The sequence below is a fragment of the Lithobates pipiens genome, unplaced genomic scaffold (genome assembly GCF_037356315.1).
Source record: "Lithobates pipiens isolate NorthernLeopardFrog02 unplaced genomic scaffold, aLitPip1_a1.2 Scaffold_28, whole genome shotgun sequence".
Taxonomy (NCBI): Eukaryota; Metazoa; Chordata; class Amphibia; order Anura; family Ranidae; genus Lithobates; species Lithobates pipiens.
In genome coordinates, this window is record NW_027507789.1 from 129,567,067 (window position 1) to 129,588,989 (window position 21,923).

General features: G+C 43.8%; 14 non-coding genes across 14 annotated transcripts; all 14 read right to left on the bottom strand.

Annotated features, from left to right (window-relative positions):
• Positions 1-96: 96 nt before the first annotated feature.
• TRNAL-AAG (transfer RNA leucine (anticodon AAG)) lies at positions 97-178 on the bottom strand. Its single transcript has one exon. It is a non-coding gene; the product is annotated as a tRNA-Leu (tRNA).
• Positions 179-9,607: 9,429 nt separating this feature from the next.
• TRNAL-AAG (transfer RNA leucine (anticodon AAG)) lies at positions 9,608-9,689 on the bottom strand. Its single transcript has one exon. It is a non-coding gene; the product is annotated as a tRNA-Leu (tRNA).
• A 574-nt stretch (positions 9,690-10,263) lies between these two features.
• Positions 10,264-10,345, bottom strand: TRNAL-UAG (transfer RNA leucine (anticodon UAG)). Its single transcript has one exon. It is a non-coding gene; the product is annotated as a tRNA-Leu (tRNA).
• Positions 10,346-11,227: 882 nt separating this feature from the next.
• TRNAL-AAG (transfer RNA leucine (anticodon AAG)) lies at positions 11,228-11,309 on the bottom strand. Its single transcript has one exon. It is a non-coding gene; the product is annotated as a tRNA-Leu (tRNA).
• A 574-nt stretch (positions 11,310-11,883) lies between these two features.
• On the bottom strand, positions 11,884-11,965 carry TRNAL-UAG (transfer RNA leucine (anticodon UAG)). Its single transcript has one exon. It is a non-coding gene; the product is annotated as a tRNA-Leu (tRNA).
• An 882-nt stretch (positions 11,966-12,847) lies between these two features.
• On the bottom strand, positions 12,848-12,929 carry TRNAL-AAG (transfer RNA leucine (anticodon AAG)). The gene has a single exon. It is a non-coding gene; the product is annotated as a tRNA-Leu (tRNA).
• A 1,538-nt stretch (positions 12,930-14,467) lies between these two features.
• TRNAL-AAG (transfer RNA leucine (anticodon AAG)) lies at positions 14,468-14,549 on the bottom strand. The gene has a single exon. It is a non-coding gene; the product is annotated as a tRNA-Leu (tRNA).
• A 574-nt stretch (positions 14,550-15,123) lies between these two features.
• TRNAL-UAG (transfer RNA leucine (anticodon UAG)) lies at positions 15,124-15,205 on the bottom strand. Its single transcript has one exon. It is a non-coding gene; the product is annotated as a tRNA-Leu (tRNA).
• A 1,538-nt stretch (positions 15,206-16,743) lies between these two features.
• On the bottom strand, positions 16,744-16,825 carry TRNAL-UAG (transfer RNA leucine (anticodon UAG)). Its single transcript has one exon. It is a non-coding gene; the product is annotated as a tRNA-Leu (tRNA).
• Positions 16,826-17,707: 882 nt separating this feature from the next.
• TRNAL-AAG (transfer RNA leucine (anticodon AAG)) lies at positions 17,708-17,789 on the bottom strand. Its single transcript has one exon. It is a non-coding gene; the product is annotated as a tRNA-Leu (tRNA).
• Positions 17,790-18,363: 574 nt separating this feature from the next.
• On the bottom strand, positions 18,364-18,445 carry TRNAL-UAG (transfer RNA leucine (anticodon UAG)). The gene has a single exon. It is a non-coding gene; the product is annotated as a tRNA-Leu (tRNA).
• Positions 18,446-19,327: 882 nt separating this feature from the next.
• On the bottom strand, positions 19,328-19,409 carry TRNAL-AAG (transfer RNA leucine (anticodon AAG)). Its single transcript has one exon. It is a non-coding gene; the product is annotated as a tRNA-Leu (tRNA).
• Positions 19,410-19,983: 574 nt separating this feature from the next.
• Positions 19,984-20,065, bottom strand: TRNAL-UAG (transfer RNA leucine (anticodon UAG)). The gene has a single exon. It is a non-coding gene; the product is annotated as a tRNA-Leu (tRNA).
• An 882-nt stretch (positions 20,066-20,947) lies between these two features.
• Positions 20,948-21,029, bottom strand: TRNAL-AAG (transfer RNA leucine (anticodon AAG)). The gene has a single exon. It is a non-coding gene; the product is annotated as a tRNA-Leu (tRNA).
• Between the last annotated feature and the right edge of the window lie 894 nt (positions 21,030-21,923).

Here is a 21,923-nt window from a genome sequence, read left to right on the forward strand (position 1 = left end):
GATTCCAGTGAGTTGGGAAAGGAACTGCAGTAAATTGCAGGAGCAAGATCAGAGAAGCTTGAGCCCTAGAGGGTAGGGATTTTGTTAAAAGGAGTTTGGCAGCAGTGGGATTCGAACCCACGCCCCCAAAGAGACTGGAGCCTTAATCCAGCGCCTTAGACCGCTCGGCCATGCTACCCATAAAAATGAACACGTTATCGACTAAAATGGGGTGGGACATTCCATGCTCTGCATTCATTGCTTGAGCTGGAGGCCTCAGAACTCTAAACTACAAGTATTCACCACTTTATCCATTATAAAAGGTAGTTGAAGTTTCACGGAGATGGCCAAGATGCCACCTTATGTGTTTCAGTCCTCTTTCTGAGGCAGCAGGTGGTGGTCACTTTACACTTGAGAGTGGACTTTGGGTGCAGCATTCTGTGGCAAGTTCACTTGACACTCTGCTGAAAAGTGTGCCAGCTTTTCATTAGTACTGCTTGTTTTTTGGTGTCCACACTTAAAGTGTTAATGTGGAATCTAGCTTACAGGAGAGGTAATCACGTTCAGTTGGACTTGTTTTGTAACGTTGACAAGATTTCACTAGTCGGGGGGCGTGGCTTGACGCTGATCCGAGATGGCCGCTTGATCCCTGAGCTCCCGTCCACGAGACCCTGCTACATCAGCGAAGGCAAGTAATAACCGACCCTATACCTCTGAACTGAGCTTCCTAGCAACCCAGCATGTCAGCGGCTAGACCCCGCTCCCCCCCGGAGCACGAAGCCCCTCCGCCCAGACAAATCCCGGAGATCTTCCGGTCGCGGCCTAGGAGCAGCTCCCGAGCCGCGGCCTCGAGTAAGTCACGCTCGCACAGCAGGAGCCCGCTGCGCGCTAGGCCCGATGCAAGCCCCCGTGATCAGCCTGCAATCAGCATTGACGATCTGCGCAGTGTAGCAGCCGACATAAAACATACCCTATCCGCAGCAATCTCTGATTTGAGGGCTGACATCCACTCAATGTCTCTCAGGGTAGACGAAATGGAAGCTGTGCAGACCCGCCATGATGCCTCCTTATGCCAGGTGCAACAGCTTACTGAATCCCACGCTATACACTTGAGGGACATCAATAGGCATTTGGAAGACCTCGACAACAGAGGGAGACGCCGAAACCTGAGGGTGAGAGGCATACCTGAGTCCTTAGACCCCAATCTGCTGTCCCAAAGAGTCACCCACATTTTTAATGACCTCTTGGAAAGACCCCCAGATACCCCAGTAGCATTTGAGCGTATTCATAGAGCCCTGCGCCCCAGAGGTCGAGATACTGATCCCCCAAGGGATGTCGTATGCTGCATGGTTGACTTTCCTTTAAAAGAGGACATTTTACGTAAAGCAAGAGAAAGGAACCAGATTAACCACAGAGGAGTCAGCATCAAAATTTTCCAGAATCTCTCCAACATAACCCTGCAGCGCAGGCGGGAACTCCGACCACTACTGGAAATACTGAGAAACAGAGCCATCCCGTACCGTTGGAAATACCCTTTTTGCCTTTCTGTCTCTCACCAGGGCCGGGTAGAAAATCTGCGAGTCCCGGAAGATCTAGACCACTTTTGTACCGCACTTGATCTTCCCTCCGTTGATCTTCCCGACTGGTACAGCGACTTCAGATTGCCTACTCTCCGCAGGGTGACCTCTATGGAGGGGGTGGACGAAGCCGGCAACTATGCCATAGGGAGACGCCGCAGACCTGAACACCGACCTCCTCCTCCTCACTCTCCCCCAAGGGGTGCTTCACCGCCAAGAAACGGTAGCCCCACGGCTTCACCTGCCCACCGCAGACCCCGCCGCAGTTGAGGGAGATCAGACACCCTCCTCCGTTTGTTGAACGCTATCTTCGGTTCGTAATGTTGAACTTGACCGTCACCTGAGCCTGCATTCACAACCCATCTGACTTCTACACCCAGAGAATACCTTGCCCCCTTACCGAGAACTTTCACTTGGCGACCACCTTCTGGATGCCTCCACCTGTCCACGGATCCCCATTCCCAGACCAGGACCTACCCACATCACCCTTCCTTGCAGAGTCAAAACTTGTCCTCTTCGCTGGGCAGTCCCCGATTTGAACACAGACGCCCCCGATTTGTCCTTCAACGTTTGTGCTGCTGCCTGAACACCTGGAACCACACCTGCCTTTCTCCCGGATGTTTCTGCTTCAAGGCCGTCAAGACTTCCACTATACTGCTGCGAGGCCTCCTGCTCACGACAGCCTTGAAGTGCCTCTTGAGACTATCGTAAGCCCTTCCCTCATCAGACTTTGGCCTACCACTACGCTGTGCCCATCTCTACTCGTCTCAGGTGGACGTAACCGTGGAACTCTCTCCTCCTTTATGGTATTGCTAACACTCACTTCCTTACTTCATTCTCCTTCCTCTCTTTTTCTTCCTCTCTCCTCTTACCCTCTTTCAATACTTCTCTGCCCTTCTTAGTACCTAGACTGAAATGTGCCTGCATGATGATGATATGAATCGTACTACGTGGGTACTCCCACTGAGTCGGGAGTGAGGTACTGTGTAGTTCTAGATCTTTAACCCTATTGCCCTGTAATTGCTACATTGTCGCTCAGTCTCCTAGTCGTTACCCTTCCAGCGACATGACCGACTTCTTGAGGCTTCTCCTCGATGCCTGAGGATCTTACGCTGCACCCCAGTTTACTAATTTGGGGTCCCTGCGCACAAATTGATAGAGACCTCCGGTACTTGTTGGGCCTTACATAATATGATTTATACCCCCCAAAGAATTGTTCACCATCCCTAAGATTTAACCAAGCCCTCACTCCCGACTCTTTATACTCGGCCTTCTCTCTTAAAGATCTCGGATTTTTGTTCCATATGGCACGGGTGTAGTTGTTACCGCATTTGCCCTTACATGACCATCCGTATTTGCCTGGTGTCGGTCCTACTTGTCCATGTATTATGTTATGTTATGTTGTTCAGATTTTATGTTTATGATAGTTGTTAAGTCATCATTTATTCACTAGAAGCTAGACCTGCGCATCTATTTTGTCTCCCGCTCTGGTATTCCCCCCCGAAATACAACTCAGAAACCCCAACCTAATTCTCCCTTTGAACTATTAATTATTGGCCACTTCTCCAGCAAATCCCGCACGAGCCCCTATCCCTACCTCATTGGACTTTCTTGACCTACTGCTCCCACTTATCTCCTCCTCCTCATCTTTCACTGACCTCGGGCCTTATCACCTGCCCCTGACCCTCGGGTTTCGCTGACCGGAAAATGGCGTACTCACACCCCATAGTCCTCTCTCTTCCATATAAGATCCCCATGTGGGGTCCCTCTATTGCTGATCTCTAGTCCCCAATTCACCCTCACATTAACCAATTGCCGACCTTCAGCCTCCTTAGGTCTCTCAGTGACGGAGACCTCCCACCTCTCGAGTGACCTCGTCCGCCACCCCCAAACAACGGACGCTGGTAGTCAGAGTTGACCCAGCCGGTGCTGCTCTCGGAGTTCCGAGGGGTTGACAGGTTCAACCCTTCCACCGGCTTCGCACCCCCCGTACCCCACCCAAGTTCACTCACTCCCTATCACCCCCCTTCAATCCTCTGATCCCCCCTCTCTCCCCTCCCCTCCTCCTCTCTCTTCCCCCTCCTACTTTTTTTTTCTTTTACTTTCATTTCTTTTATTGTTTTTCTCTTCTCCCTGTCCTTTTTCTCCGTCTTTCTCTCTCTCTCTCCCCCTCCCCTGAGACCCCCCTCCCGGAAACTATCTAGCTAAACTTACCTTGCTCACAATGGTACCACCTCTACGGAACGAGACTAAACATATGTCTCTGAAGCTTGTCTCCTTTAACGCCAAAGGCCTAAACATCCCAGAGAAGCGCCACCAGACGCTATCGTTAATGCAAAAACTAAAGGCAGATGTGGTCCTCCTTCAAGAGACCCACTTCAGTGCTAAATCTACCCCCAGACTAACCAACCGTGCCTTCCCTGTAGAGTATCACGCGACATGCCCCTCTGCGAAGTGTAAAGGTGTTTCCATACTTCTCTCCAAAAACTTTGAATTTCAACTTTCAGATACCCTAGCAGATGACGATGGGAGGTTCCTCTTCATTAAAGGCTCTTTTAAAAATAGAATGTTCACTTTTGCAAATATATATAGCCCCAACTCCTCCCAAGTACCTTTCTTTCGGAAAGTAGTGCGCAAACTACAATCTTTCTCGGAAGGAATGCTAATCCTCGGTGGCGATTTTAACGCCCCCTTGGATCCTTTAATGGATACCTCCTCAGGGTCCTCCAGCATGACATTCCGTGCCCTTAAACAAATCAAGAAAAGTCTCCAGGAGTTATTACTCCACGACACGTGGCGATCTCTATTTCCCAAAGATAAGGATTTCACTTTTTTCTCTGTCCCACACAATAGGTATTCCCGCATTGACTACCTCATGGCTTCCCAACATAATCTGCACCATTTGACCAATGCCTCAATCGAACCTATGACGATCTCGGATCATCACCCCATCACAGCCCTTTTCACTTTCCCTGAAAAACTTGTCCGGTCCACCATCTGGAGGTTAGATGCTAGCATTCTCACAGACGAACTCAGAGCTAATGAAATTCGTGACTGTCTAACCAATTATTTCGTAGAAAATGACACGCCTGGGATCTCCCCCCTTACCCAGTGGGAGGCACATAAATGTGTAATAAGAGGGAAACTTATCTCCCTAGCTGCTGCCCTCAAGAAAGAAAGAGCTGCCACCCTAACGGGACTGTTTGCCAAGCTTAGGTCCCTTGAAACTCAACACAAGAGAACTCTTGCGTTGGACACGCATACTGAATTAACGAACGTCCGCACCCAGATCCAAGATATCTTGGGATATCAGACGAGAAAGAAATTCGCCCTATCCCAGAAGCTCTTCTACGAGCATTGGAACAAGTCAGGCCATCTTTTGGCCCAAGCCCTGAAATCTAAAGCAGCTAAGCGAACGATCCATCATATACACTCCCCCACCGGTTCGGTCCTCGAAACCAACACAGATATAGCTTCGGAGTTCGAACGCTACTACACCTCCCTCTACAACCTCAACCTCTCCAACCCGCAAACTCCAGACCCTCACAAACGACTTGGAGATATCCGGACGTATCTCTCTAAGCTCCCTCTCAAGACTATCCCCCAAGACACCCTCCAAGCCCTGGAAGCCCCTATCTCTTCAACAGAATGGTCACAAGCCGTAAAGCAACTGAAACCTGGTAAGAGTCCTGGCCCTGATGGGCTGACCTCAGCATATTATAAATTATTTGCGGAGACACTTCAAACGCCCTTCCTGAAGGCCTTCAATTCTACTCCCATCTCGAAATCTCTTCCCGGCAGCATTTTAGAAGCCCACATTACAGTTATTCCCAAACCAGATAAGGACCTCACACTCACTAGTAGCTATAGGCCGATCTCCCTTCTCAATGTAGACGTGAAAATATTTGCAAAAATTCTCGCTAATAGATTCCTCCCTTTCCTCCCGGCCCTTATATCCCCCGATCAAGTCGGTTTCGTCCCCGGGCGAGAGGCAAGGGATAACACCCTGAAATCCATCAATATCCACCATTTGATTACGCAGACTAAACAGAAAGCTTTCTTCCTATCCCTGGATGCTGAGAAGGCGTTTGACAGGGTGGCCTGGGACTACATGGAAGCAGTCCTCACCTCCTTGGGACTCGGCCCTCACATGACCAATATGATTATGTCCCTCTACTCCACACCGACAGCACGAGTCAGGGTCAACGGCACTCTGTCAAACGCCTTCTCCATCCGAAATGGAACGAGGCAGGGATGCCCCCTTTCCCCGATCCTCTTTATCCTTACGCTAGAACCTCTCCTCCAGACCCTCACCTTGAATAATGACATCAAAGGCGTCCACACTCCACTGAAAGAGTTTAAATACGCGGCCTTTGCCGATGACATTTTAATGTTTCTCACAGAGCCCATCACCACCATTCCAATCGTCCTTTCAGAATTTAGTAAATTTAAGGAGGTATCTAATCTTAAGATAAACTTCTCTAAGTCGTACGCTCTTAATATTTCCCTCCCAGAAACCGTCCAGACACAATGCGAATCGAATTTCCAGATACGCTGGAAACCTGATTCTATTACTTACCTAGGCACCCAAATACCACGGAAGTTATCGGACCTTTACGTGACAAACCACCTCCCCATCCTACATAAATTGACGACGGATCTCGAGAGATGGAACAAACAGATCCTATCTTGGTTTGGTAGGATCGCAGTTCTCAAGATGAACGTTCTACCCCGCCTACTATATATCCTCCAAACCTTACCCATACAGGTCCCCCAATCTTTCTTCACGTCCTATAATAGCATTTGTTCTAGATTTGTATGGGGACACCGGAAACCCAGAATCTCAATTAAAACCCTTTCTCGCCCGAAACATCTAGGAGGCTTGGGCTTCCCAGATATACTTAACTACTACAGAGCGGTCCACCTGACCAGGATTGTAGATTGGAATGTCCAGGACCCCTATAAGGAATGGGTTCCGTTGGAAGCATCTTTTTCATCTATACCACTAGCCTCTCTACCCTGGATAAGACCTGCCCACACCCCTGCCTCGGTCGCCCTCCACCCATTAATACACCCCACTCTAAAATGCTTTCAGCAAATTTGCCTTCGAACGAAAATCTCCTCAATCCCCGGGCCCTTATCTCCGATCAAGTGTAATCCAGACTTCCCTCCCGGCCTGTCTCCCGACTATCTGTCGGAACACTGGCCACAAGATAGGTTACGTGCCTACCATCTGTACAAGAGAGGTCAACTAGTCTCCGCCCCGATTCTTGCCAGCACCGTAGATAGACCACCCATTCCATCTTGGACTTACCTTTTAATTGCATTTTTTCTGCAATCCTTAAACAGGGACTCCCAATGCTCCAGACCTCTATCCCCTTTTGAACAACTGTGTACCCAAACAACCCCCCAAAGACATGTCATAGCCCTCACCCACAACATGCTTTGGGATGGGGAACAACCCGGGTCCACCTTGGCTTGCAAGCGCTGGGAGGAAGATCTTTCCCTATCCATAACTGACGAACAATGGAGCACCATCTTCCAGATTATCCACAGAGGCTCCACCAATGTTAGCACCCAAGAGAATAATTACAAGATCCAATCGAGGTGGTACCGCACCCCCTCTCTCATACATAAATTCACCCCTAACACCACCGACATCTGCTGGAGATGCCTCCTAGAAAAGGGTACACCGCTGCATATTTGGTGGTCCTGTAACCTCCTTCAGGACTACTGGAGAGAAGTATGTCGAATCACCTCCCAAATTACCACTTACAACATCGAACCCTCCCCGTCCCAATGCCTTCTCCACCTTTCACCTTTATCTAGACGAGCCTACCAAGGTTCCCTGGCGATGCATATGCTCAATGCGGCCAAACAATGTATCCCGATCCACTGGGGGTCGCCCAGAGTCCCCTCCATTAAAGAATGGTTTACCAGAATCAACAAAACAGCCGAAATGGAAGAATTGATCCATATTTCCAAGGACACCCCCTCGAAATTTAGCACGAAATGGGCCTGTTGGAAGCACTTTCAGACCACCACTGCCTACGCAGAAGTGTACAACTAATGACATCAGGTCCATAGTTTCACGACCTGGGCCTTACAGAGCCTAACCTATCTTCCTACCATCGAGCTTTATGGTACAGTCTCTGAAAGAAGGATGTAAATTCAAGCTACATATCCATTACTCCACTTCCGGGGGGGGGTCATAGGGAAGGGGGACTTCCCCCCTTTCACGTGATCCCCTTTTTGCCTTCTTCCTCCCACCCCCCCTTCCCTCTTCCTCCCCTTTCCCTCTCCCTCTCTGTCTCTATATCTCTCTTTCCTCCACCCTCGTCTCTCCTCCCCCCCTGCCCCATCCCCCCATTCCATTCCGCTACCTAACCACCTCATTGCAGACGTTCACACCTGCGATCTCTTACGAATACCACATACCTCCAACCACGAGTCACTTTCCCTACTCTAGGTAGACCCCTTTAGGGCTCTCCCTAGCGATATCTCATAACACGCTCTGACCCCTTGTCCCCGCGAAGATTAACCCACCTTACATTGCTATTGGCCCCTTGTCCTTCCTTTGAATTGGCCCCTTTATAAGCCTAGGGGCAACTTTTCATTAAGTATTACGATTTGGACCACTTCTGATGATTTGCAACCCACCTGTACTCCGCACATGCACCTAATCGGCTTCGTTTTACACACAGTGCTGGTCCTGTACATTGCAAGATATTCCCGTGTTGTGAATATTTTATTACTATGTAACTAGGCCGATTTTGTATCCTACCTGTTGTTGGAAATGCCTGTTCGTCTGTATTTCTTGATCTATTTTTCAAATAAAATGTGTTTTAAAAAAAAAAAAAAAAATAAATGAAAAAAGACCGAAAATTTTGAACAAAAAAAAAAAAAAGATTTCACTAGTCATCTCATCAGAAGTGTGCCCTTTTGGAAGACTTCTCAACCAAAGCATGCAATTTCCTAATGCTGCTGTTCTGAGATTCCAGTGTGTTGAGCAAGGAATGCCAGCAAAGTGCAGCAGAAACTTCAGAGACGCTTGAGCAATCAAGGATAGGCATTTGTTAAAAGAGCTTGGCAGCAGTGGGATTTGAACCCACACCTCCAAAGAGACTGGAGCCTAAATACAGCGCCTTAGACCGCTCGGCCATGCTACCTGTGAAAGTGCTCTTGCTAAGGACTAAAAAGAGGCATGACAGTCTACATTCCATGCTCTGCATTCATTGTTTGTATGTGACATGTACGTAACATGTATGTCATGTGTGTCATATGTATGTAACGTGTGTAACATGTATTTCATAAGTGTATGACATGTATGTAACATGCATTCAACATGTATGTCATATGTATGTATAATCTGTGTAATATGTGTGTAACACGTATGTAATATGTGTGATATGTATGCCATATGTGTATTGTGTGTCATATGTGTAACATGTATGTAACATGTGTGTACCATGCATGTCATATGCATGCCATATGTGTGTAACATGTATGTAAGATATGTGCAACATGCATGTCATATGTGTGTCATATTAATGTAACATGTGTGTGACATGCATGGCATATGTGTGTAGCATGTATGTGATGTGTATGACATGTATGTTATATGTGTGTAATATGTGTAACATGCATGTGACATGTGTGTAAAATTGTGTCTAAATGGTGTGTAACATGAGTGTGACATGTATGTAACATGCATGCAACATGTATATCATATGTATGTAACATTTGTGTAATATGTGTGAACTATGTGTGTAATATGTAAGTAGCACGTGTGTCACATGTGTGTAACATGTATGTCATATGTGTGTAGTGTGTGTAGCATGTATGTAATATGTGCACAACATGCATATTATATGTATGTATCATGCATCAAACAAAACATGCAATGATTGCAGCTTTTCTAATGCTGCTAAAGCAGAGAGGTAAGTGTTTTTTGAGATTCCAGTGAGTTGGGAAAGGAACTGCAGTAAATTGCAGGAGCAAGATCAGAGAAGCTTGAGCCCTAGAGGGTAGGGATTTTGTTAAAAGGAGTTTGGCAGCAGTGGGATTCGAACCCACGCCCCCAAAGAGACTGGAGCCTTAATCCGGCGCCTTAGACCGCTCGGCCATGCTACCCATAAAAGTGAACACGTTATCGACTAAAATCGGGTGGGACATTCCATGCTCTGCATTCATTGCTTGAGCTGGAGGCCTCAGAACTCTAAACTACAAGTATTCACCACTTTATCCATTATAAAAGGTAGTTGAAGTTTCACGGAGATGGCCAAGATGCCACCTTATGTGTTTCAGTCCTCTTTCTGAGGCAGCAGGTGGTGGTCACTTTACACTTGAGAGTGGACTTTGGGTGCAGCATTCTGTGGCAAGTTCACTTGGCACTCTGCTGAAAAGTGTGCCAGCTTTTCATTAGTACTGCTTGTTTTTTGGTGTCCACACTTAAAGTGTTAATGTGGAATCTAGCTTACAGGAGAGGTAATCACGTTCAGTTGGACTTGTTTTGTAACGTTGACAAGATTTCACTAGTCATCTCATCAGAAGTGTGCCCTTTTGGAAGACTTCTCAACCAAAGCATGCAATTTCCTAATGCTGCTGTTCTGAGATTCCAGTGTGTTGAGCAAGGAATGCCAGCAAAGTGCAGCAGAAACTTCAGAGACGCTTGAGCAATCAAGGATAGGCATTTGTTAAAAGAGCTTGGCAGCAGTGGGATTTGAACCCACGCCTCCAAAGAGACTGGAGCCTAAATCCAGCGCCTTAGACCGCTCGGCCATGCTACCTGTGAAAGTGCTCTTGCTAAGGACTAAAAAGAGGCATGACAGTCTACATTCCATGCTCTGCATTCATTGTGTGTATGTGACATGTACGTAACATGTATGTCATGTGTGTCATATGTATGTAACGTGTGTAACATGTATTTCATAAGTGTATGACATGTATGTAACATGCATTCAACATGTATGTCATATGTATGTATAATCTGTGTAATATGTGTGTAACACGTATGTAATATGTGTGATATGTATGCCATATGTGTATTGTGTGTCATATGTGTAACATGTATGTAACATGTGTGTACCATGCATGTCATATGCATGCCATATGTGTGTAACATGTATGTAAGATATGTGCAACATGCATGTCATATGTGTGTCATATTAATGTAACATGTGTGTGACATGCATGGCATATGTGTGTAGCATGTATGTGATGTGTATGACATGTATGTTATATGTGTGTAATATGTGTAACATGCATGTTACATGTGTGTAAAATTGTGTCTAAATGGTGTGTAACATGAGTGTGACATGTATGTAACATGCATGCAACATGTATATCATATGTATGTAACATTTGTGTAATATGTGTGAACTATGTGTGTAATATGTAAGTAGCACGTGTGTCACATGTGTGTAACATGTATGTCATATGTGTGTAGTGTGTGTAGCATGTATGTAATATGTGCACAACATGCATATTATATGTATGTATCATGTATCAAACAAAACATGCAATGATTGCAGCTTTTCTAATGCTGCTAAAGCAGAGATGTAAGTGTTTTTTGAGATTCCAGTGAGTTGGGAAAGGAACTGCAGTAAATTGCAGGAGCAAGATCAGAGAAGCTTGAGCCCTAGAGGGTAGGGATTTTGTTAAAAGGAGTTTGGCAGCAGTGGGATTCGAACCCACGCCCCCAAAGAGACTGGAGCCTTAATCCAGCGCCTTAGACCGCTCGGCCATGCTACCCATAAAAATGAACATGTTATCGACTAAAATGGGGTGGGACATTCCATGCTCTGCATTCATTGCTTGAGCTGGAGGCCTCAGAACTCTAAACTACAAGTATTCACCACTTTATCCATTATAAAAGGTAGTTGAAGTTTCACGGAGATGGCCAAGATGCCACCTTATGTGTTTCAGTCCTCTTTCTGAGGCAGCAGGTGGTGGTCACTTTACACTTGAGAGTGGACTTTGGGTGCAGCATTCTGTGGCAAGTTCACTTGGCACTCTGCTGAAAAGTGTGCCAGCTTTTCATTAGTACTGCTTGTTTTTTGGTGTCCACACTTAAAGTGTTAATGTGGAATCTAGCTTACAGGAGAGGTAATCACGTTCAGTTGGACTTGTTTTGTAACGTTGACAAGATTTCACTAGTCATCTCATCAGAAGTGTGCCCTTTTGTAAGACTTCTCAACCAAAGCATGCAATTTCCTAATGCTGCTGTTCTGAGATTCCAGTGTGTTGAGCAAGGAATGCCAGCAAAGTGCAGCAGAAACTTCAGAGACGCTTGAGCAATCAAGGATAGGCATTTGTTAAAAGAACTTGGCAGCAGTGGGATTTGAACCCACGCCTCCAAAGAGACTGGAGCCTAAATCCAGCGCCTTAGACCGCTCGGCCATGCTACTTGTGAGAGTGCTCTTGCTAAGGACTAAAAAGAGGCATGACAGTCTACATTCCATGCTCTGCATTCATTGTGTGTATGTGACATGTATGTAACATTTATGTCATGTGTGTCATATGTATGTAACGTGTGTAACATGTATTTCATAAGTGTATGACATGTATGTAACATGCATTCAACATGTATGTCATATGTATGTATAATCTGTGTAATATGTGTGTAACACGTATGTAATATGTGTGATATGTATGCCATATGTGTATTGTGTGTCATATGTGTAACATGTATGTAACATGTGTGTACCATGCATGTCATATGCATGCCATATGTGTGTAACATGTATGTAAGATATGTGCAACATGCATGTCATATGTGTGTCATATTAATGTAACATGTGTGTGACATGCATGGCATATGTGTGTAGCATGTATGTGATGTGTATGACATGTATGTTATATGTGTGTAATATGTGTAACATGCATGTGACATGTGTGTAAAATTGTGTCTAAATGGTGTGTAACATGAGTGTGACATGTATGTAACATGCATGCAACATGTATATCATATGTATGTAACATTTGTGTAATATGTGTGAACTATGTGTGTAATATGTAAGTAGCACGTGTGTCACATGTGTGTAACATGTATGTCATATGTGTGTAGTGTGTGTAGCATGTATGTAATATGTGCACAACATGCATATTATATGTATGTATCATGTATCAAACAAAACATGCAATGATTGCAGCTTTTCTAATGCTGCTAAAGCAGAGAGGTAAGTGTTTTTTGAGATTCCAGTGAGTTGGGAAAGGAACTGCAGTAAATTGCAGGAGCAAGATCAGAGAAGCTTGAGCCCTAGAGGGTAGGGATTTTGTTAAAAGGAGTTTGGCAGCAGTGGGATTCGAACCCACGCCCCCAAAGAGACTGGAGCCTTAATCCAGCGCCTTAGACCGCTCGGCCATGCTACCCATAAAAATGAACACGTTATCGACTAAAATCGGGTGGGACATTCCATGCTCTGCATTCATTGCTTGAGCTGGAGGCCTCAGAACTCTAAACTACAAGTATTCACCACTTTATCCATTATAAAAGGTAGTTGAAGTTTCACGGAGATGGCCAAGATGCCACCTTATGTGTTTCAGTCCTCTTTCTGAGGCAGCAGGTGGTGGTCACTTTACACTTGAGAGTGGACTTTGGGTGCAGCATTCTGTGGCAAGTTCACTTGGCACTCTGCTGAAAAGTGTGCCAGCTTTTCATTAGTACTGCTTGTTTTTTGGTGTCCACACTTAAAGTGTTAATGTGGAATCTAGCTTACAGGAGAGGTAATCACGTTCAGTTGGACTTGTTTTGTAACGTTGACAAGATTTCACTAGTCATCTCATCAGAAGTGTGCCCTTTTGGAAGACTTCTCAACCAAAGCATGCAATTTCCTAATGCTGCTGTTCTGAGATTCCAGTGTGTTGAGCAAGGAATGCCAGCAAAGTGCAGCAGAAACTTCAGAGACGCTTGAGCAATCAAGGATAGGCATTTGTTAAAAGAGCTTGGCAGCAGTGGGATTTGAACCCACACCTCCAAAGAGACTGGAGCCTAAATACAGCGCCTTAGACCGCTCGGCCATGCTACCTGTGAAAGTGCTCTTGCTAAGGACTAAAAAGAGGCATGACAGTCTACATTCCATGCTCTGCATTCATTGTTTGTATGTGACATGTACGTAACATGTATGTCATGTGTGTCATATGTATGTAACGTGTGTAACATGTATTTCATAAGTGTATGACATGTATGTAACATGCATTCAACATGTATGTCATATGTATGTATAATCTGTGTAATATGTGTGTAACACGTATATAATATGTGTGATATGTATGCCATATGTGTATTGTGTGTCATATGTGTAACATGTATGTAACATGTGTGTACCATGCATGTCATATGCATGCCATATGTGTGTAACATGTATGTAAGATATGTGCAACATGCATGTCATATGTGTGTCATATTAATGTAACATGTGTGTGACATGCATGGCATATGTGTGTAGCATGTATGTGATGTGTATGACATGTATGTTATATGTGTGTAATATGTGTAACATGCATGTGACATGTGTGTAAAATTGTGTCTAAATGGTGTGTAACATGAGTGTGACATGTATGTAACATGCATGCAACATGTATATCATATGTATGTAACATTTGTGTAATATGTGTGAACTATGTGTGTAATATGTAAGTAGCACGTGTGTCACATGTGTGTAACATGTATGTCATATGTGTGTAGTGTGTGTAGCATGTATGTAATATGTGCACAACATGCATATTTTATGTATGTATCATGTATCAAACAAAACATGCAATGATTGCAGCTTTTCTAATGCTGCTAAAGCAGAGAGGTAAGTGTTTTTTGAGATTCCAGTGAGTTGGGAAAGGAACTGCAGTAAATTGCAGGAGCAAGATCAGAGAAGCTTGAGCCCTAGAGGGTAGGGATTTTGTTAAAAGGAGTTTGGCAGCAGTGGGATTCGAACCCACGCCCCCAAAGAGACTGGAGCCTTAATCCGGCGCCTTAGACCGCTCGGCCATGCTACCCATAAAAGTGAACACGTTATCGACTAAAATCGGGTGGGACATTCCATGCTCTGCATTCATTGCTTGAGCTGGAGGCCTCAGAACTCTAAACTACAAGTATTCACCACTTTATCCATTATAAAAGGTAGTTGAAGTTTCACGGAGATGGCCAAGATGCCACCTTATGTGTTTCAGTCCTCTTTCTGAGGCAGCAGGTGGTGGTCACTTTACACTTGAGAGTGGACTTTGGGTGCAGCATTCTGTGGCAAGTTCACTTGGCACTCTGCTGAAAAGTGTGCCAGCTTTTCATTAGTACTGCTTGTTTTTTGGTGTCCACACTTAAAGTGTTAATGTGGAATCTAGCTTACAGGAGAGGTAATCACGTTCAGTTGGACTTGTTTTGTAACGTTGACAAGATTTCACTAGTCATCTCATCAAAAGTGTGCCCTTTTGGAAGACTTCTCAACCAAAGCATGCAATTTCCTAATGCTGCTGTTCTGAGATTCCAGTGTGTTGAGCAAGGAATGCCAGCAAAGTGCAGCAGAAACTTCAGAGACGCTTGAGCAATCAAAGATAGGCATTTGTTACAAGAGCTTGGCAGCAGTGGGATTTGAACCCACGCCTCCAAAGAGACTGGAGCCTAAATCCAGCGCCTTAGACCGCTCGGCCATGCTACTTGTGAGAGTGCTCTTGCTAAGGACTAAAAAGAGGCATGACAGTCTACATTCCATGCTCTGCATTCATTGTGTGTATGTGACATGTATGTAACATTTATGTCATGTGTGTCATATGTATGTAACGTGTGTAACATGTATTTCATAAGTGTATGACATGTATGTAACATGCATTCAACATGTATGTCATATGTATGTATAATCTGTGTAATATGTGTGTAACACGTATGTAATATGTGTGATATGTATGCCATATGTGTATTGTGTGTCATATGTGTAACATGTATGTAACATGTGTGTACCATGCATGTCATATGCATGCCATATGTGTGTAACATGTATGTAAGATATGTGCAACATGCATGTCATATGTGTGTCATATTAATGTAACATGTGTGTGACATGCATGGCATATGTGTGTAGCATGTATGTGATGTGTATGACATGTATGTTATATGTGTGTAATATGTGTAACATGCATGTGACATGTGTGTAAAATTGTGTCTAAATGGTGTGTAACATGAGTGTGACATGTATGTAACATGCATGCAACATGTATATCATATGTATGTAACATTTGTGTAATATGTGTGAACTATGTGTGTAATATGTAAGTAGCACGTGTGTCACATGTGTGTAACATGTATGTCATATGTGTGTAGTGTGTGTAGCATGTATGTAATATGTGCACAACATGCATATTATATGTATGTATCATGTATCAAACAAAACATGCAATGATTGCAGCTTTTCTAATGCTGCTAAAGCAGAGAGGTAAGTGTTTTTTGAGATTCCAGTGAGTTGGGAAAGGAACTGCAGTAAATTGCAGGAGCAAGATCAGAGAAGCTTGAGCCCTAGAGGGTAGGGATTTTGTTAAAAGGAGTTTGGCAGCAGTGGGATTCAACCCCACGCCCCCAAAGAGACTGGAGCCTTAATCCAGCGCCTTAGACCGCTCGGCCATGCTACCCATAAAAATGAACACGTTATAGACTAAAATGGGGTGGGACATTCCATGCTCTGCATTCATTGCTTGAGCTGGAGGCCTCAGAACTCTAAACTACAAGTATTCACCACTTTATCCATTATAAAAGGTAGTTGAAGTTTCAGGGAGATGGCCAAGATGCCACCTTATGTGTTTCAGTCCTCTTTCTGAGGCAGCAGGTAGTGGTCACTTTACACTTGAGAGTGGACTTTGGGTGCAGCATTCTGTGGCAAGTTCACTTGGCACTCTGCTGAAAAGTGTGCCAGCTTTTCATTAGTACTGCTTGTTTTTTGGTGTCCACACTTAAAGTGTTAATGTGGAATCTAGCTTACAGGAGAGGTAATCACGTTCAGTTGGACTTGTTTTGTAACGTTGACAAGATTTCACTAGTCATCTCATCAGAAGTGTGCCCTTTTGGAAGACTTCTCAACCAAAGCATGCAATTTCCTAATGCTGCTGTTCTGAGATTCCAGTGTGTTGAGCAAGGAATGCCAGCAAAGTGCAGCAGAAACTTCAGAGACGCTTGAGCAATCAAGGATAGGCATTTGTTAAAAGAGCTTGGCAGCAGTGGGATTTGAACCCACGCCTCCAAAGAGACTGGAGCCTAAATCCAGCGCCTTAGACCGCTCGGCCATGCTACCTGTGAAAGTGCTCTTGCTAAGGACTAAAAAGAGGCATGACAGTCTACATTCCATGCTCTGCATTCATTGTGTGTATGTGACATGTACGTAACATGTATGTCATGTGTGTCATATGTATGTAACGTGTGTAACATGTATTTCATAAGTGTATGACATGTATGTAACATGCATTCAACATGTATGTCATATGTATGTATAATCTGTGTAATATGTGTGTAACACGTATGTAATATGTGTGATATGTATGCCATATGTGTATTGTGTGTCATATGTGTAACATGTATGTAACATGTGTGTACCATGCATGTCATATGCATGCCATATGTGTGTAACATGTATGTAAGATATGTGCAACATGCATGTCATATGTGTGTCATATTAATGTAACATGTGTGTGACATGCATGGCATATGTGTGTAGCATGTATGTGATGTGTATGACATGTATGTTATATGTGTGTAATATGTGTAACATGCATGTGACATGTGTGTAAAATTGTGTCTAAATGGTGTGTAACATGAGTGTGACATGTATGTAACATGCATGCAACATGTATATCATATGTATGTAACATTTGTGTAATATGTGTGAACTATGTGTGTAATATGTAAGTAGCACGTGTGTCACATGTGTGTAACATGTATGTCATATGTGTGTAGTGTGTGTAGCATGTATGTAATATGTGCACAACATGCATATTATATGTATGTATCATGTATCAAACAAAACATGCAATGATTGCAGCTTTTCTAATGCTGCTAAAGCAGAGAGGTAAGTGTTTTTTGAGATTCCAGTGAGTTGGGAAAGGAACTGCAGTAAATTGCAGGAGCAAGATCAGAGAAGCTTGAGCCCTAGAGGGTAGGGATTTTGTTAAAAGGAGTTTGGCAGCAGTGGGATTCGAACCCACGCCCCCAAAGAGACTGGAGCCTTAATCCAGCGCCTTAGACCGCTCGGCCATGCTACCCATAAAAATGAACACGTTATCGACTAAAATGCGGTGGGACATTCCATGCTCTGCATTCATTGCTTGAGCTGGAGGCCTCAGAACTCTAAACTACAAGTATTCACCACTTTATCCATTATAAAAGGTAGTTGAAGTTTCACGGAGATGGCCAAGATGCCACCTTATGTGTTTCAGTCCTCTTTCTGAGGCAGCAGGTGGTGGTCACTTTACACTTGAGAGTGGACTTTGGGTGCAGCATTCTGTGGCAAGTTCACTTGGCACTCTGCTGAAAAGTGTGCCAGCTTTTCATTAGTACTGCTTGTTTTTTGGTGTCCACACTTAAAGTGTTAATGTGGAATCTAGCTTACAGGAGAGGTAATCACGTTCAGTTGGACTTGTTTTGTAACGTTGACAAGATTTCACTAGTCATCTCATCAGAAGTGTGCCCTTTTGGAAGACTTCTCAACCAAAGCATGCAATTTCCTAATGCTGCTGTTCTGAGATTCCAGTGTGTTGAGCAAGGAATGCCAGCAAAGTGCAGCAGAAACTTCAGAGACGCTTGAGCAATCAAGGATAGGCATTTGTTAAAAGAGCTTGGCAGCAGTGGGATTTGAACCCACGCCTCCAAAGAGACTGGAGCCTAAATCCAGCGCCTTAGACCGCTCGGCCATGCTACCTGTGAAAGTGCTCTTGCTAAGGACTAAAAAGAGGCATGACAGTCTACATTCCATGCTCTGCATTCATTGTGTGTATGTGACATGTACGTAACATGTATGTCATGTGTGTCATATGTATGTAACGTGTGTAACATGTATTTCATAAGTGTATGACATGTATGTAACATGCATTCAACATGTATGTCATATGTATGTATAATCTGTGTAATATGTGTGTAACACGTATGTAATATGTGTGATATGTATGCCATATGTGTATTGTGTGTCATATGTGTAACATGTATGTAACATGTGTGTACCATGCATGTCATATGCATGCCATATGTGTGTAACATGTATGTAAGATATGTGCAACATGCATGTCATATGTGTGTCATATTAATGTAACATGTGTGTAACATGCATGGCATATGTGTGTAGCATGTATGTGATGTGTATGACATGTATGTTATATGTGTGTAATATGTGTAACATGCATGTGACATGTGTGTAAAATTGTGTCTAAATGGTGTGTAACATGAGTGTGACATGTATGTAACATGCATGCAACATGTATATCATATGTATGTAACATTTGTGTAATATGTGTGAACTATGTGTGTAATATGTAAGTAGCACGTGTGTCACATGTGTGTAACATGTATGTCATATGTGTGTAGTGTGTGTAGCATGTATGTAATATGTGCACAACATGCATATTATATGTATGTATCATGTATCAAACAAAACATGCAATGATTGCAGCTTTTCTAATGCTGCTAAAGCAGAGATGTAAGTGTTTTTTGAGATTCCAGTGAGTTGGGAAAGGAACTGCAGTAAATTGCAGGAGCAAGATCAGAGAAGCTTGAGCCCTAGAGGGTAGGGATTTTGTTAAAAGGAGTTTGGCAGCAGTGGGATTCGAACCCACGCCCCCAAAGAGACTGGAGCCTTAATCCAGCGCCTTAGTCCGCTCGGCCATGCTACCCATAAAAATGAACATGTTATCGACTAAAATGGGGTGGGACATTCCATGCTCTGCATTCATTGCTTGAGCTGGAGGCCTCAGAACTCTAAACTACAAGTATTCACCACTTTATCCATTATAAAAGGTAGTTGAAGTTTCACGGAGATGGCCAAGATGCCACCTTATGTGTTTCAGTCCTCTTTCTGAGGCAGCAGGTGGTGGTCACTTTACACTTGAGAGTGGACTTTGGGTGCAGCATTCTGTGGCAAGTTCACTTGGCACTCTGCTGAAAAGTGTGCCAGCTTTTCATTAGTACTGCTTGTTTTTTGGTGTCCACACTTAAAGTGTTAATGTGGAATCTAGCTTACAGGAGAGGTAATCACGTTCAGTTGGACTTGTTTTGTAACGTTGACAAGATTTCACTAGTCATCTCATCAGAAGTGTGCCCTTTTGGAAGACTTCTCAACCAAAGCATGCAATTTCCTAATGCTGCTGTTCTGAGATTCCAGTGTGTTGAGCAAGGAATGCCAGCAAAGTGCAGCAGAAACTTCAGAGACGCTTGAGCAATCAAGGATAGGCATTTGTTAAAAGAACTTGGCAGCAGTGGGATTTGAACCCACGCCTCCAAAGAGACTGGAGCCTAAATCCAGCGCCTTAGACCGCTCGGCCATGCTACTTGTGAGAGTGCTCTTGCTAAGGACTAAAAAGAGGCATGACAGTCTACATTCCATGCTCTGCATTCATTGTGTGTATGTGACATGTATGTAACATTTATGTCATGTGTGTCATATGTATGTAACGTGTGTAACATGTATTTCATAAGTGTATGACATGTATGTAACATGCATTCAACATGTATGTCATATGTATGTATAATCTGTGTAATATGTGTGTAACACGTATGTAATATGTGTGATATGTATGCCATATGTGTATTGTGTGTCATATGTGTAACATGTATGTAACATGTGTGTACCATGCATGTCATATGCATGCCATATGTGTGTAACATGTATGTAAGATATGTGCAACATGCATGTCATATGTGTGTCATATTAATGTAACATGTGTGTGACATGCATGGCATATGTGTGTAGCATGTATGTGATGTGTATGACATGTATGTTATATGTGTGTAATATGTGTAACATGCATGTGACATGTGTGTAAAATTGTGTCTAAATGGTGTGTAACATGAGTGTGACATGTATGTAACATGCATGCAACATGTATATCATATGTATGTAACATTTGTGTAATATGTGTGAACTATGTGTGTAATATGTAAGTAGCACGTGTGTCACATGTGTGTAACATGTATGTCATATGTGTGTAGTGTGTGTAGCATGTATGTAATATGTGCACAACATGCATATTATATGTATGTATCATGTATCAAACAAAACATGCAATGATTGCAGCTTTTCTAATGCTGCTAAAGCAGAGAGGTAAGTGTTTTTTGAGATTCCAGTGAGTTGGGAAAGGAACTGCAGTAAATTGCAGGAGCAAGATCAGAGAAGCTTGAGCCCTAGAGGGTAGGGATTTTGTTAAAAGGAGTTTGGCAGCAGTGGGATTCGAACCCACGCCCCCAAAGAGACTGGAGCCTTAATCCAGCGCCTTAGACCGCTCGGCCATGCTACCCATAAAAATGAACACGTTATCGACTAAAATCGGGTGGGACATTCCATGCTCTGCATTCATTGCTTGAGCTGGAGGCCTCAGAACTCTAAACTACAAGTATTCACCACTTTATCCATTATAAAAGGTAGTTGAAGTTTCACGGAGATGGCCAAGATGCCACCTTATGTGTTTCAGTCCTCTTTCTGAGGCAGCAGGTGGTGGTCACTTTACACTTGAGAGTGGACTTTGGGTGCAGCATTCTGTGGCAAGTTCACTTGGCACTCTGCTGAAAAGTGTGCCAGCTTTTCATTAGTACTGCTTGTTTTTTGGTGTCCACACTTAAAGTGTTAATGTGGAATCTAGCTTACAGGAGAGGTAATCACGTTCAGTTGGACTTGTTTTGTAACGTTGACAAGATTTCACTAGTCATCTCATCAGAAGTGTGCCCTTTTGGAAGACTTCTCAACCAAAGCATGCAATTTCCTAATGCTGCTGTTCTGAGATTCCAGTGTGTTGAGCAAGGAATGCCAGCAAAGTGCAGCAGAAACTTCAGAGACGCTTGAGCAATCAAGGATAGGCATTTGTTAAAAGAGCTTGGCAGCAGTGGGATTTGAACCCACACCTCCAAAGAGACTGGAGCCTAAATACAGCGCCTTAGACCGCTCGGCCATGCTACCTGTGAAAGTGCTCTTGCTAAGGACTAAAAAGAGGCATGACAGTCTACATTCCATGCTCTGCATTCATTGTTTGTATGTGACATGTACGTAACATGTATGTCATGTGTGTCATATGTATGTAACGTGTGTAACATGTATTTCATAAGTGTATGACATGTATGTAACATGCATTCAACATGTATGTCATATGTATGTATAATCTGTGTAATATGTGTGTAACACGTATGTAATATGTGTG